Here is an 8,661-nt window from a genome sequence, read left to right as displayed (position 1 = left end):
TTTTTTTTTGCTACCTAGCATCTGCAGAATTAAAAGCCTTTCTCCTTTCTCAGTTTGGTCCCTGTCTCGGCCAGGAATGCCTGGCTTCTGCTTTGACCTCTGTTCCTTCCAACTGACAGGCACTGTCATTATCTAGGAAGGAAACAGGAAAACGTCCTTTGTGCTTCTAGGTCAATTAACCCAGAGTTTTTTGAAGGACAGGAGTCCTTTGAAATGACACCAAACTCTCATATAATACTAAGCAGTGGGAAGTACAGGTTCTCCTGATTGTGGTCCACCTTGCATGCCACATGTGCCATCTGTCACCCTCAGGATGGGATAGGAACACAAATCTAAAGTATCATGACATCTCTCCCACATGATTCCTGCTGCAGACACTCGTGCCATTTTGTACTGGTTGGATGGACGTACTGGGTTGAATAGTGTCCCTTCCAAAGATCGTGTCTTTCCCAGGACCTCAGAATGTGGCCTATTTGAAAATAGTGTCATTGTGGCTGTATTTAAGATGAGGTCATACTGAAGTAGGATGGGCCCTTAATCCAGTATTACTGGTGTCTATGTATGAAGACAAGAAAAGACAAAGGGAGACCTGTATTCTCTCACAGGGAGAGTACCCCGTGATGACGGAGGCAGAGACTGGAAGACTCTACACCTATACGCCAAGCAATGCCAAGGACTGGCGGGAATATCTGGAAGCTGGGAGGCGGGCGTGGAACACATTCTCCCTCACAGCTCCCGGAAGGAACAAATCATGCTAACACCTTGCTGACACCTTGATTTTTGACTTCTGACCTCCAGAACGGTGGAAGAATGAATTTCTATTGTTTTGAGCCAAGTAGCTTGTGGGAATTTGTTATAGCAGCCCTCCGAATCTAATACGATGGGATAAAGAACCTTCTATTTAAGAACTTTTCCACACATTTCCATTTTTAGAAACTCTAGCTCTGCAGAATTTTACTAACTGAATCATTTTATCGTTAACCTCAAATTAGTATAATTTTCTAGCCCATCACTGTGTTAATCTACCCGTTCTCTCTCTCTCCAGAAGTGGAATAATAAATCTATTCTACAGAGTATCACCCAATGGAGTGTTTTCATAAATAGCTTTCTCATTGGATGAGAGGGGTGTTTAGGTGCTGGCGTGGATTCGGCAGGCATGGGGTGGGCTCTGAGATCCCGCATTTCTAATGAGCTCTGAGGGGACGCTGATGCCGCTGGTCCAGAAGTCCCACTCGGGGGCAGCAAAGAGCGAATGACCTTGAGTCATCCCTATTCGATTTGGAAACATCTTAATATTGAAACTGGAATACAGGTATAGTTCTTGTTCTTGAAATTTGTGTCATGCAACATTGTAAAATCACACTGGAACATTCCACTTTGGGAGGAGCTAGGAAACTACCTTTTTCCACAATCCTGCCCTCACTCGACACAGATTTATCCAGTACAGGCGCACCTCACTTTACTGCACTTCACAGATACTGTGTTTTAAAAACAAACTGAAGGCAAGACCCTCCACCAGCAAAAAGATTGCAATTCGCTGTATTGTGGTGGTCTGGAAGCCAGCTGGCAACATTTCTGTGTCTGCTGTGCTTGCTACATGGTAAAACCACACGAGGCCGACGTCTTGCTTAAAAACCTTTTCTCTCTGTCCGCACGGTAACCATAGATGTCACAGCCTTTCAGACTCATTCAAAAGTCGCCGGTTGACAGCATGGCCAGCTTCTCTCTCAGCTTATCGCAGCTTCCCTGTGCGATTCATCATCTCTAAACACGCTTGGGGAGCGGGTGGAGCAAAGCTGCAGAACCTTCCAGCTCTGGCTGTTGAAGAAATCAAATTCTTGTCTGGCTTAATAAAGGCTTCGTTTATAGAAAACTAGGTGCGACGAGAAAAACCTAGAGAGAATCCCCACACGTTGGGAACCCTTTTAGAATCCAGCCATAAAGTATTTATAACTTAACCTTCTTTTTGATATTCCTTCTGAACAAAATTTTAATTTATAGGAAATGGCTACAGAACATGAAATTCAGGTTGAGGATGGGAGTGAGGAATTGAAATAAATCCCTATTTTGGTTGTGCGCGCGCGTGTGTGTGTGCACGCGCACGCACATGTGTGTAAAATAAAGATAAAGCCAGGGATGGACTTATGAATAGGCAGGACAGATTGTCACCTATGTGTTGAAGGAGAGGCACTGGGGACCCTCCCACTCAGAAACCATCTAGTAATTACTGCCCTCCCATTAATACCCTCCATTTCTTCATGCCTGTCCATTCATTTATTCATTCACTGGGCACCAGCTATATGGCAGGCATTATCCGGGGTTGAATAAGACGCATAAGGCAGGTGACCCTTTTCCGGAAGCTGGCCATCTTGTAGGGAAGACAGACACGCGAGTAATTACATCACGTGGGGATAAAAAACTACAGGAACCCGGGGGATGTGATTTGTCCCAGTGTCTGGCGGCTTCTAAGAATGTTTTACAGAGGAAGGATGGCTCTGGGTTTTTCTGGCAGAGAGAACAGCACGGGACAAGGTTCGGGAGACTTTCTGAGCAAGAGCAGGCGTTCTGAGAAGAGGCGAGGCCAGAGGACGTTTGCGGAGGGCTTTGTAAGCAATGTGTGATTTTCCCTGTGCATCGGCCTTTCCCAAAATATGTTCCAAAGAGCAAGAGTCCCACAAGATGCTTTGAAAAAAAAAATCTGTGGTGCAGGTACTGTGATGGATGCTATGTGCGTTCTCTCTCTGCCTGCCTGGGCTTTCAAAATGCACATCAGCTCTCTGAAGACTGTATGAGGTCTCACACCAAAGAAACTGACTACTGTCATTCAACCCAGGGTTTCCCCAAATTATTTGACAACAGAAAGCTTATTTTCATGTAGTCACTGTGAAAAACGCTTCCGTTAAAGTCAACCGAGCTGTCTGAGGTGGGGATGTTGTAACATAACCACATCTGTGTTTTCTGGAGAGGCTGTATTCTAAGTTGTCTACAGTCCGACCTTCCTCCCTTTAGACAGGTGACCTTAGCACCCACCTCCACAAATGCCTCAGGAACCCTGTCCAGCCACCACTGGCCTTCACCTGGCCTGTCGTGGTAGCCTCCTGGTTGTGGTCCTGACTTCCTGCCCTGCCTGTCGGTCTCTCACTCGTCGGCAAACCCGAGTGTAAGCCAGCTCACGGTCACATGGCGGCTCCAATGGCTCTACTTCCCTTGGCTCCTTCCCTCCGCCTCCAGCCCCCTCTGTCTCACCTGCCCACTCTCTGCCCTTATCGCCGGGCCCGCCCTCAGGCCTCGGTGTGAGCAACAGCCGCAGGCTGCCTCCATGGAAACAAGCCCTGGCATTTTCTTCCCTGACATCTGCCCAGGCTGGAAAAAAAAAGCAGAACGCTGTAACTCTAGAGAGAGAAGGGCAAATCACACGCACAGTCTGGCTCTCTGGTTCGGCTGGCAAGGGCATTCTAGAAGCTCTGCCATTTGCAAGGTTCCTGCTCTCGTTGCCTCTGAAGGCACCCCCAAACCAGGAGGCCTCTGTGATGTGAGCCCTGCAGGAGAGAGAGTGGAGAGGGACCCCTGAGGAGGGGAGGGAGAGCCAATCAGCCAATACGGTTCATTCAGGATGCCCGAGTCCCACCCCCACGGACACGCAGGAAGCATGCAGTCCTCTCCCTAATATCCGAAACAGAAACCGAAGTTGGGAACAGAGAGAGCCAGGGTGAGTGGGGTTTGATACTGGAGATAAGGCACACATAGAACAGGCAGTCTGAGATTCATCTATCTAGTGTCCTGAGCCCCAGAGCTGGGATTCCCAAATGCCTACCCTCGGCTTAGCTGCAGAGGGTCCGTCCCTTTACGGGCACAGAGCAGGCCACTGAGGCGAGAGAAGAGTGTCGCGATCTCGCCATTCAGGAGGGCCTGTGGACTGATGGTGGGTGGGGGAGGGGCAGAGCCACATGTGCGATGAGTTCAACATTGGACAGCGCTGTGTGTGTGGGGGGGGAGGGAGGCGGGTCTTCCTTTTATGATGAGCCCTGAAATCCTCAGGGAGGGGCTTCTGCTCCTCTGGACTCACTCCCTCCACAGTTAGTCCCTCATCCTTTACCTGTCTCTAGGCTCCTTCCTTCCTGGCTTCCGACAGTTCTTCTAGACAGACGCACACACCCGTTCCTTTTTCTAGGCTTTTTCTTGTCTTCTACTGACATCCATGACATCCTAGTGGTCCATTCCCCTTCCAATCCCTGTGACCTGGCTCCCCACCGCTGCATTTCGCTTAGACCTTCCTAAAGGCACCGATAACTTTTTTTCTGGACAGTTCTGGTCTTTACCCAGTCTCATCCTCTCAGACTCTCTGTGACCCCTGACTCTCTTGGCCATCACTTCCCTGTCTCTGGCCCCCTCCTACTGTCTACCAGGCTGTCCTGCAGGGGGCGATCTCGAGTTCACCACGCTTTTCTGATGCTCTGTTTAGGCTCGTCTCTGAGGCTGGATGACAAATGTCTAGGAGCCTGGCTGTGAGTCCCACTGGTCCTGGGGATGGACTGGGCAGTGAGATAACTAGTGAGTAGTGTTGGGGGGTGGGGAAGAACCTCTAACTCCAGTCATTTTGACAGCACTGTCCTTTGAAAGACTCGGGCAGAGGCCAAGGGACTATCATGCTATTCCCACTCTGTGAAGGGGATGTGTCCTGCGTGGCTCTTGGACCCGGGAGACTGTGAACACACACTGAGAGCACTGCTAGTAGCGTCAGCTTTGCCAAAACTGTGAACATGGCGAATGCTCCCTAGCGGCCTCCAGATGCTACTGGTGGTAAAAGCTGATAAAACAAATCAGCCACTGGCCAGCTAGCTCTGTACTTCATGGCTTGATCAGATTAAACAGGGTGTGGGCTGCCTTTCAGGGTGGCTGACAAACGGCAGCAGCATGGAAAAGGAGATATTTGGGGGTAGAGGTACCTTTCGCGGGTTCCTTAGGCCAGCAACGTGAAATGGGCTTTTGGTGGGGAGACTATAAAGGCAAAAGTATTGGCTCTGGTGCCCTCTGGTGGCTAAGTCACAATCTCGCCGTTTCCCCAGAAATTCAGCTGCTGGTGGGGGAGGCGTTTGCAGGACCCACTGTGACATGTGAAGGTCTGCTTCCTGGCAGGCGCCAGTTTATACTGGTTTTGGTTGGGTTATTTAGGTTAAATTTCCAAATATCCAGTTATAGAATTAGGCATTTTTCCTTCGCCCCTTCAGAAAACTCTAAATGACTGAGAAATACAATCAGCAGTCCAGTTAGTATCTTGGATCCGCCTAGAAAATGGATTATTAGATGTTGAAACAGTCCTATTTGCCACACTTGGCCACTTCACATTTTTGTTCTCAACATTGCCGAAAGATTATGGGTGTTGAGGTACCGGTGATGTGTTTCTAGACATATTCCTATCACTGGCTCCAAAAAGAAATATGGCATACTTCTGTTTTAAGGATCACATTACAAAGTTGCTTAAAATGAATAAGTCATGACCATTCCCTATTTTCTTTTATGAGATTCTAACTATTCACCCTCAAAAACAGTACCATACGCTCTTGACTTCACTAAATGGCAGAACATGGCAGGTGGTATTTATTGAGGTGTGAGCAGCCAAATATATGGCCCAAATTGAGACATAGGGAATATTTTCTTTAAATGACCCAAGGTTCACTATTAATTATTATTAAAGTAAGTCACATTTGCCTCTTCACTGCTTCTCCTGTCCATGCCTCGAGATCTTTTAAAGTGGATAAGAGACCGTACGTGATGCTGCCTACCTGGAGCACTGCTTTTTATGGCCACACCTAGCCCCTGAGCTCCTGGAACTCACGCAACCCACCCTTCCAGTTTGGATGCGCTAAACACGTGCAGGTGCTTGCTAAGGATAACGAGGAAACGCTTAATCGATGCTGACACCAGTCTTCCTTCCTGCTCTCCAGACGCTGCCTGCAACACTCCCCAACCGTCTCTTCCCCCACTCGCCACTGCTTCCCACCTGGACGCTTCTCTGCCTGTCTGCAAGGTGCCTTTGAATTGGAACCTTTTTAGTCCACGGCCATGCCACCCTGAACGTGCTGGATCTCGTCTGATCTCAGAAGCTAAGCAGGGTCGGATCTGGTTAGTACTTGGATAGGAGATCACCTAGGAAGACCAAGTACTGTAGGCGTAAAAATAAAATAAAATAAAATGAATTGGAACCCTTTACAAGTCTCTCTCCATTGCCTGAGCTCCATTTTGCAGCTTTGGCTTCCACTAACGAGTTTCTTCGATTGAATCCCTCCTCCAAACATCGAGGCATCTGCCCCTTTTCCTCAGGGAGCTTCCTTCATGCAGTGCCCGACCTGGAGGCGGGTCGCCTCCTGTCCTGCACCTCCTGCTCCTTGCCTGGGAAGTAAGAAGGTTGGACGTGGTTGTCGGTTTTCACTTGAGAGCAGAGGGGTTCCCATCGGCTCCAAAGAGATCTCCCAACCACGCCTTGCACTCTGATCAGAGGTCATCCCTTTTATCAGTTATTTAAACCAGGTTTCTAAGGGATATTTATTTTGGGGGGAAAATGTGACTTAAAAAGTTTAAAGAAAGGTTTGTCGAAAAAATAAATAAATAAATAGACGATGAACGAGATGATCTAATATCCCCTCCGAAGCTCTCAGATGCTGTAGAATGCCCTTCTCGCCCACCTTCTGGTCCTTAATCCCTCCTCGTGTGTGTGTGTGTTGGTGGAGAGACAGTAAGTAACACTTTATAGACACTCTGACAGGGCTCCAGCCATCAATTCTTCTAATGGGTCTTGGGCAGCTGTCCCAGGCCCGAGGAGTTGCATTAAAGCTGAGAACGAAACCAAGGGATTGGATTTCTTTCTAAATTAGAAGAAAAATGTGATCTGGGTTCCTGGAAGCTGTCACGATGCTTTTAAAAGATGTCTTAAATAATTATACTCCTAAGTTTCTCTTAGTTTTTGAAACTTCATGGGCAGGTTTCTGCTTTGTTTTGGTGGAAAGTTGCGGAAAATCGTGGCATGAAATTTGCCTACTCTGGTGTCAGGCTGAGGCACAGGGAGGGGAGGAAACCAATATTTATCAAGTCCATACTGAGCTTCAGGGACTAGAGATAGATTAATCAGGGAATCCTCAAGACAGCACCCTGTGTCCCCACTCTGTAACCAGTGGCTTCGAGAGCTTCAAGTCATGTGCTCGCAGAGCTGGTAAGACAAGATCCCAGCATTCGAACCAGGTCTGGATGATGCTTGGATTTGCAATGTCCCGTGGAGAACGCGGGGTCGACGATGGAAAGCTTTACTGGGGAGATTCTTCTGGGGTCCAGAGAGATCCCTTCATAAATAGGGGAGCCATCTAATTTATTTTCTAAATGAGGGAACTTGTCCAGGACAAATGACTGACTAGGTGTGATGCCGGGACGGCAGGCATGCAATGATGCTGTCCTGGACAAACCCGGGTGTCCAGTCACCCTTTCCATCGCACAGGCTGGACGAAGTCCTATGACATCAAGAAGCAAGGCTGCCACCAGGAGAATCAGAAGTGAGTGGCAGGACCAAGATTTGAACCCAAGCCTCTCTGTAAAACCCCTGTCTTCCCCACTCCATTATACTTCCTCCTGATGTGCTTTCTTTTCAAGCCCAAGGTCATGACCAAACTCTGGTCAGCTTTGGGGATGGAGCACAAAGACAATTCCAACACAAATTTTATCGAGCAGTTTTTGAGAAGGAAAATATCCAAACTGCATCTTAATTTTAAAACCAAATCAGTCAGTTTGTGTAATCAGTGAGAACTTTGATCTGGAGGTTAAAAGAAAGAGTGGTCCCCTTTCCACTCCCCACCCTCACCCCGCAAATTCCTCTTTCCTGCATCCTTCATTAACCTTGAAAATTAGACTATTGTTAAAGCATTGCTGATCTGAAACACCAGAAAGCTCACACAGATAAGTGGTTACCAGCATGGGAGAATAAGCTGCATTAATCATCTGTGTTCTGATGCTTTGACATCTGAGGCCTAGCTGGCCCTAAAGAGACTGCCCCTCTCAGGGCTGGCTAATTCCTAGAGAGAGGAAATGACACCTTTCACATGCAAACGACCAATCCAGAGCCCACTCCCACCACCTCCGCATCTGAGGTCTCGCTTTCAGGTCCACCGTCCCCCTGCCCTGCTCACCCCATGACAGGTACGGACAACTAGGGACGGCCACCAGGCCCCACAGCCAATGGAAACGTTCAAACTAGATGATTTTCGGCTGGCTTCCCCTGCCTCGCCCATTTTTTCCCACAGAAACCGCACGAGGGCTCTTGCCCACATTTTTTCCTCGCCCCTTCTGCTTCCTGACAAAGGCTGGTGCTTCTCTGTGTCCCCCCGCCCCCAAGGGCATGGCAGGCCCCCTCCTCCTGCGAACTCTGAGAAACTATGTCTTCGATGGCAGTTGTCTCCCGATCTGTAGGTCCCACCATACCTGAGCAAAAACAACGCCCACGTTTTAAAGCAGAAGCCATTGCTTCTGACAGGCATCTACCCCTCTATTTCTAGGGGTACAAACGGTCTCAGCGCATGGGGGTAGCAGCAGTGGGCAAAGGCAACGGTGAGTCCAACCCAGCACTCGATTTTCACCAAGCACCAGAAAGAACTTGCTTTCTCCTCAGTGACGGTCAAG

At 48.6% G+C, this 8,661-nt stretch overlaps 1 protein-coding gene and 1 pseudogene across 1 annotated transcript in view; one reads left to right on the top strand and one right to left on the bottom strand.

The window, feature by feature from the left end:
* Positions 1–8,661, bottom strand: part of ALPK2 (alpha kinase 2) — a 139,320-nt gene that overhangs the window by 2,949 nt on the left and 127,710 nt on the right. The gene's annotated exons all lie outside the window — the stretch shown is intronic.
* LOC111740392 lies at positions 6,054–6,172 on the top strand (annotated as a pseudogene).

This window comes from Pteropus vampyrus, unplaced genomic scaffold, assembly GCF_000151845.1.
Source record: "Pteropus vampyrus isolate Shadow unplaced genomic scaffold, Pvam_2.0 Scaffold62, whole genome shotgun sequence".
Classification (NCBI taxonomy): domain Eukaryota; kingdom Metazoa; phylum Chordata; class Mammalia; order Chiroptera; family Pteropodidae; genus Pteropus; species Pteropus vampyrus.
This window is presented reverse-complemented; position numbering and strand designations above follow the sequence as displayed.